This window comes from Ipomoea triloba, chromosome 7 (assembly GCF_003576645.1).
Source record: "Ipomoea triloba cultivar NCNSP0323 chromosome 7, ASM357664v1".
In the NCBI taxonomy this organism is placed as follows: domain Eukaryota; kingdom Viridiplantae; phylum Streptophyta; class Magnoliopsida; order Solanales; family Convolvulaceae; genus Ipomoea; species Ipomoea triloba.
Window position 1 is genome coordinate 7,786,770 of NC_044922.1, and position 7,622 is coordinate 7,794,391.

The following is a 7,622-nucleotide window of genomic DNA, read 5'->3' on the forward strand; positions in this document are numbered from 1 at the left end:
TTATATATATATATATATATATATATATATATATATATATATATATATATATATATATATATATATATATATATATATTCTTTTAAGAAAAACAAGACCCATGTAGTTGTTGTTTTCTTTAATTTTTTTTATTTCTTAAATTATATTTTTTAAATTTAAATTTAAATTTATTTTTATATTTTTTTAATTCAAAAAAATTAATTGTATAAATTGTTATATTTAGTATTTAAAATTTTGTATGTTATGAAATGTTAATTTGTTCTGTAGATTATTTTAAATACGAATTTTAATTTATCAATTAACACTCCCACATGGATGATGGGGGTGGGTTCGAGCCTCAGTGGAGGCAACTGTTGACTCTTTGTGCTTCATTAGGTTGAGAAAGTAGCTATGAATAGATACTACATTGTAACAGAGTCAGTAGTACTAAAAAAATACGAATTTTAATTTATCAAATTATATTTTGATTAGTTAATGAAATTATATTTTATTAATTATAGAAAAGTGAATCAAATAATATAATGTGTAGGAGTGAGAAATAGTAAGACCCACAAAAAAGGGAGAAGGGTTGGAGAGAAATTTGGAGAATAAATTAAAAAAGGAGAAAGAAGAGTTGAGCCCACAAAATAGGAAGGTAAGGGAAAAATCATTGTAGATGTCATAAGTAAGAAAGCACACTTTATTCCTAATTAGTATTAAAATTTTCAATAGATATGTGAGATGACAAGTGCATGAAAGGAAAACGCTCTCTACTGCGATTTTATTTCCTTCTCACACCTAACGTAAGTTTGGTAAGTTTACGTTCCCGGCTTAACCGTTGCGGCGGCGGGTACGGCCTTCCGATGGCACAAACGCTGTCTGGCCCTAGTGGTGACCCTCCGAATACGCTGATGTAGGAGGGAGACCCACACGCACATTCAGCAAAGAAGCACAGAACCACCAAGCGTTCGTTTGCGGACGCGGTTTCATCCTTCAACAACATCTCTACTAACGAATATTCTTGCGTTAATGCCAATGAATGGGCGTTCGAAGACATTGATGTGGTCTCAGATTCTGAACCAGATGCGAATTAGATGACCGACGGACGTCCACGCGTCACCTTTTCTAAAGAACTTCGGAGAGAATTATGTAGTGCATGGAAGATATCCATCATCATTAAATATCTTGGTAAGAACATTCACGCTAACGTACTGAATCAAAGACTCCCAAACATGTGGAACCTGCAAGGGAAGATGACCCTTATCGACATCGGCTATGGGTGTTTTGTGGCCCGTCTTGACAACAAAAACGACTATCTACACGTTCTTCTTGATGGCCCGTGGAAGATTTTTGACAACTACCTGATTACGCAGCGTTGGTAACCAGTGTTTCGGCCCCGTACGGCTAAATTTTCCAAGATGGCAGTCTGGGTTCGTCTCCCGGAATTACCTATGGAGTATTTCCGGGATGACACCATTAGAGCGATCCTGGAGAACGTGGGCAAACCAATCAAATTGGATAAAACGACAGTGGTGGCAGCAAAAGGAAGATTCGCCCGGGCAGCGGTTGAAGTTGATCTTAATAAACCGCTTGTCTCTGAAGTTTTGGTTGATAATGCTCCTCAACTAGTGGAGTATGAAGGACTACATGTGGTTTGCTTTCATTGTGGAGTAGTCGGTCATCGTGAACAAGGGTGCCCAGATAAAATTGTGTTGGAGACGGAAACTCCTAACGTGGATTCGCATGCAGAACCTATTCCCGAAGCCGCGGCTGTCCGTTAGACTCAGTTGCCGACAACTACGTCCCCAGCCCAAGAGAAACGTCCTTATGGCACGTGGATGCTTGTCACTAAGAAGTCAAAGCATGTTGATGCAGCAAAGAATTCGCGACAAACCAAGAAAAAGAATATCTCATCTAATGCTGAACGTGGAAACCAGTACGCTATATTGGCGGAACTACAGGATAATGCTGCGCCGACCATAAACCGTACCAACAATGACAAAGCCAAATCCAAATCAGTGGCACGACAAACTTCCAAAGGTAAGTACACCGCTACCACTAACAATTCCCCTCCCAATCTTGTTTCGTCGTTACCTTCGCAGATGGTAGCGCATAATAATCCACCAAGGAACTCTCAACTTCCTAACCGCAACACTTTGAATCGTGGGGGAAGGTCTGGTGGTTATAGAGGCAGGGGTAGAGGATCGGGTAGAGGCCACTCGGTGAGCCTTGACAGCCCTGGGCTGGATCCCCCCGGTATTGGTGGGAATAGTCAGTTGAATGCTAATGGGATTTTTCAGTTTTGGGGCACACATACCCCGGGAACTAATACGGCAGGTATGTCCCCTAACTTTGTTGCGACGGGTACTCCGTCATGTTCCACGCCTGGGGAGGGCGGTGACCAAACTTCCCCCGTTCCCATTGTTTTATCATGAAGATCATCACCTGGAACTGTAGGGGCATCGTTAACGGACGTGTCAGGAAGCATGTTAAACAGCTCCTTAATACGTCCAAGGTGGATGCCTTTTGTTTACTAGAAATCCGGTCCCCTAGGGCGGATAAGATGATCGACCTGGCCTATAACTTAGGTTTTAATAACCATTTCTTGGTTGACCCAATTGGGTTCGCAGGTGGTCTTCTGCTCTTTTGGAAACAGGGTCATATCGACCTTGACATTATTAGTCACAATTCCCAAGCCATCCACACCAGGGTGAATCGGCCTTCCGGGAATTGTCTCATTACCTTTTCTTATGTTAGACCTAACATTTTAGCTAAGTGCAGGTTTTGGGATTTCTGTAAATCTCTTTCAAGCTCTATTAAGGCCCCCTGGCTTGTTCTGGGGGATTTTAATGACATTGCAGGTAATGACGAATAGTGGGGGAGTGCTGGTTCTAATCCCAATCAACACCAACGGTTTTCCGAAGCGTTCGGTGATTGCAATCTCTTGGATCCAGGGGCCTCTGGAGCTAAGTTCACATGGCATCGTTTGGTTGGAAATAGGGTGACTCAGATGAGAAGGCTTGACAGACTCCTTTGGAAAATTGAAGCTCAACTTGCTTTCCCCGAAGCTAAAGTGATTGTTCTTCCTCGTCTCTATTCCGACCACAATCCCATCATGTTCACGGAAGAAGCAGGTCGGCCACCGGACAGGAACCTGAAGCCCATCAGATTCGAAGTGACCTGGCTGAATAGAGAGGATTACAATCTCATTTGGAGAGAGGCTGCAAATAATGGAACTCAATCGATAACAGATATCATTTCTTCTGTGACCCGTAAAAGCCTGCTCTGGAACCGCAATGTGTTTGGAAACATATTCAAAAGAAAGCAAAAGTTGGTTGATAGTATTCAGGCCATTCAAAGTAGGACAGATTTTGCGGTGTCACGTAACCTCCAAATTAGGGAAAGGCACCTCATTAATGATCTCAATGAGGTACTTGACCAAGAGGAAGCTTTCTGGTTCCAGAAGTCTAGGATGGAGTGGATCAAAGATGGCGACCGCAACACCCGCTTCTATCAGAATGCAGCCGTGATTAGAAGGAATAAGAATAGGATCAGATTCCTCAAACTTAATGAGTCTTGGACTGACAACCATTCTTCTCTTAGTACTCATATTACAGACTTTTTTACTTCTCTTTTTGGCAGGGTTGAAAACAATGATACTAATGTCTTATCCCCGGTGTCAGACGAGTACACCATAACGCCTACCCAGGCGGTGCAGTTGTGCCGCCAGGCACCCCTGGAGGAAGTCAGAAAGGTTGTCTTTGGCATGAAGAAATATGGGAGCCCGGGTCCAGATGGTATTCCAGCGATTTTTTATCAACATTTTTGGAGTGAGGTGGGACCTTCGTTGACGAATATGGTTAATCAGGCCATTGGGAGCGGTGTGGTTGACAACTCTCTCCTGAAAGCCTTTATGACCCTCATTCCAAAAAAGGAGGTTCCTGAGACAGTAGCTGATTTCAGACCAATCACTCTTCTGAACGTGGCGTTTAAAATCATTTCTAAAGTCCTGGTCAACAGAATGCGACCTATCATGTGCAAATTAATTGGACCACACCAGAATAGCTTTCTCCCGGGCCGCTCCACCATGGACAATGTCATCCTAACACAAGAGGTTGTTCACACCATGTCAGCCAGAAAAGGTAAAAAGGGCCTTATGATTGTTAAAGTTGACCTTCACAAAGCTTACGATAGTGTCTCCTAGTCATTCCTTGAAGACACCTTGGTGAGGTTCAATTTCCCTAGAATTATTATTGATCTTTTACTCTTCTCTCTCCGTGAAAGTGAGTTATCTATTCTGTGGAATGGGGGTCGCTTACCGGCCTTTAAGCCGGGTCGCGGCCTCCGTCAAGGTGACCCTCTTGCACTCTACTTGTTTAATCTTGTGATGGAGAGACTTGCTTATGACATCCATAATAAAGTTGCAACAGGTACCTGGAAACCTATTAGAATCTCTAGAGGAGGGATTGGTATTTCTCACCTTTTCTTTGCAGATGACCTTATGCTCTTTGGAGAAGCATCTGAAAAACAGGCCTCTGTCATGATTGAATGCCTTAACAATTTTAGTGTAGCTTCAGGGCTCAAAGTTAACTTGGCAAATTTAAATACAGGGCTCAAAAGTCGTATCAAGGATATCTTGAATATTCCTATTGCAGCTACCATGGGATCCTACCTAGGGATACCTATTCTCCAAACACGGGTATCTCGTCACACCTTCTCTTCCGTGGTGGAAAAAATGCGCAGGAAGCTTTCAACATGGAAAGCCAGTGCCCTGAGCATGGCGGGTAGGAGAATTCTCGTGCAGTCCTCGCGGGCGTCGGTCCCAACGTATTCTATGCAGTCACTCGCCTTCCCGGTAAGTAAATGTAACGATATTGATAGAATTTGCAGGAACTTCTTATGGGGGCATGATGAAAACACAAGAAAAATACATATGGTCAATTGGTCAGACATCTGCAGACCCCGAGAGGTGGGTGGGTTGGGGCTTAGAAAAGCCCAGGACTTCAACATGGCCTTCCTCACCAAAATGGCATGGCAGCTGTGGACTAATCAAGATAAGCGCTGGGTTAAAGCCATGATAGATAAGTACGTCAAACAAGGTGATTTCCTTCACCTCACGACCGGCTCTAACGCTTCGTGGGGATGGCGTAGTATCCTAAAAGGTAGAGATATCCTCACCAAAGGGCTCAAGTGGAGGGTGGGAGATGGCAAGTCCATTAACTTTTGGGAAGATTGGTGGACGGGTGACAGACTTCTTGCTTCTTCCGTCCCAGATGGAGGTTCCACCACTTTAACCACTGTCAAAGTGGATTATTTCATTACACCTGATATCTCCTGGAATATCCAAGCCTTGAATAATGCCCTCCCACTGGACACAGTCAACGAAATTCGGGCAGTTGCTTTACCAGTTACACAAAACCAGGTAGATCAACTAACTTGGCCTCACTCCACTTCTGGTTGGCTTTCTCCTTTATTTCAGGGACTGGCGGGGAAGAGGACTCCCACTCTTGGATTTGGAAGATCAACTGCGTGGAAAGGGTGAAGCTTTTCGATTGGAAAGTCATGGTGAATGACCTTCTTACCAACACAGAACGTTGCCGACGCGGTCAAACCACAAATGCTACGTGCCTTAGATGCGGTGCAGATGATGAAACTGTTGACCACCTCCTTCGCCGATGTGACTTTGCAACGGAATGCTGGGAATCGGCAGCACCACCGGCAGCCTTCATGACTAGCTTTCATCTTCCTCTTACCGACTGGATAAAAAACGCATGCCTATCTCACACGTCCAGCGGCAGTAATATATGGAACACGGTTTTCCCCTATCTTCTATGGAATTTGTGGAAAGCTCGTAACAATCTGATCTTCAATAGCATTCATAGTTCTGTGACTGACATCATAATAAAGGCGACCCATGAAGCAAAAGAAGCTCACAGATTCATTCTTAGACACTCTGGCCCCCTACGTGCGCGACAAGTGTGGGTTGATTGGTCATCCCCACAACCGGGCTACATCAAGATGAACTCAAACGGGGCAAGAAAAATGAATTCAGGTCTAGCCAGTGCAGGTGGTTTATTCCGGGATCATAGAGGTAGGTGGATTGTGGGGTTCACTGCGAACATCGGCTTCACCTCTAGTTTCATGGCTGAACTTTGGGGATTTTGCGAGGGCTTGATCGTTGCCATCCATCGCGGGTTTACTCATATCATTGCAGAATCGGACTCTGAGGCTTTGGTGAATGTAATTGGGACTAACTCTGATGATGGGAATTTCGACTCGACCCTAGTGGCTGACTGCAAGGCTCTCACTCGTCAATTCCAAGATTTTAGAATTAAACACATTCTCCGGGAAGGAACCAGTGTGCTGACTTCCTAGCAAACTTTCCGGTAAATGCTAAAATGCTTCACATCTTGCATATGTACATATGTAATTATGTATGCATGTGCCATCGCCTTGAAGTCAAATAGCCACAATCACCACCAAATATGCATGTGACTATATTAAATGTTAAGAAACTATATATAATAATAAATTGTGCACACCCTAAAATATTGGTTGCGAGTTTTTCTCACCTCAAAAATAATTACCTTTATTACCCATCTAAATTCGACATGATTTTAACAAAAAGACAACTAATATAACAATATAGAAGAAATTTAAAAAAATTGAAAGATTAGGAGAGCCGCCTCCTCATAGCAAACCCTAGTGAAGTTCTCTCCTCTTTAGTTTTCTTCACGGCCGCCGCCTCCGTGAAGTAAGCGAATCGGAGGCGGCGTCCAATCGTCTTCCACTGCTGTTATCTCCACCTCAGGCAGCGTCCATCTTCATTGTCTTTTTTGCATTCATTGTTTTCTCCTCCATCTCCACCGCTACCGGTCGTTACTCTCTTATTTTCGCACTGTTTTTCCCTTTGCTTTGTTTTATTGGTTTAATTTTGTTTGTAGTTTTTGTGTTTTTCCTCTCGTTGTTTTGACGAGTTTCTTCCTCTCGTTTACTTAGCGAGTTCTTTTTTCATAATGCGTGAAACGATAAAACTAGTCATAGCGTACGTGAATCTCATCCTGAGTAACAAACATGACAATGAGAAAGTTTTCAAAAAGAAAACATGACAATGAGAAAGAGACTCCTATGAACTATGATATGCAGTTTAGCCCAATGGAGATATTGTCAATGGATAGAAGAATGGCGATGGAGATATTGTCAATGGATAGAAGAATGGAAATAGATACTTAGGTAGTGTGCAAGACTATTCAACCAGTGTCAGTCTTGGGTACGTTTGACCAAATCATTAAAGAAGCTTTAAGTTCGTTTAAAGAATTCAACTTCAAATTTGTAAAACAGTCTGCGAATCAAGTTTTCTATGCTAGGAAAGTTGTTTCTATGTCTGACTGTAAGGAATGTTTGACCATTCCATCGATCTTTATTGTAAACGTTTCAGCCTAATAAAAAAAATATAACAATATAGAACATCGAGAGATTAAGATATGTCAAAATTAGAAATCAAATAACACTTCACTGTTTTCAAAAAAAAAATAACACTTCACTATTATTGTTATTTTTTATTATCGATTTCGTGTCTTCAACTCTCCATCTTTGTGGGGCCATAATACAAGTGTGCAGATGTTATTATGTTAATGATTATA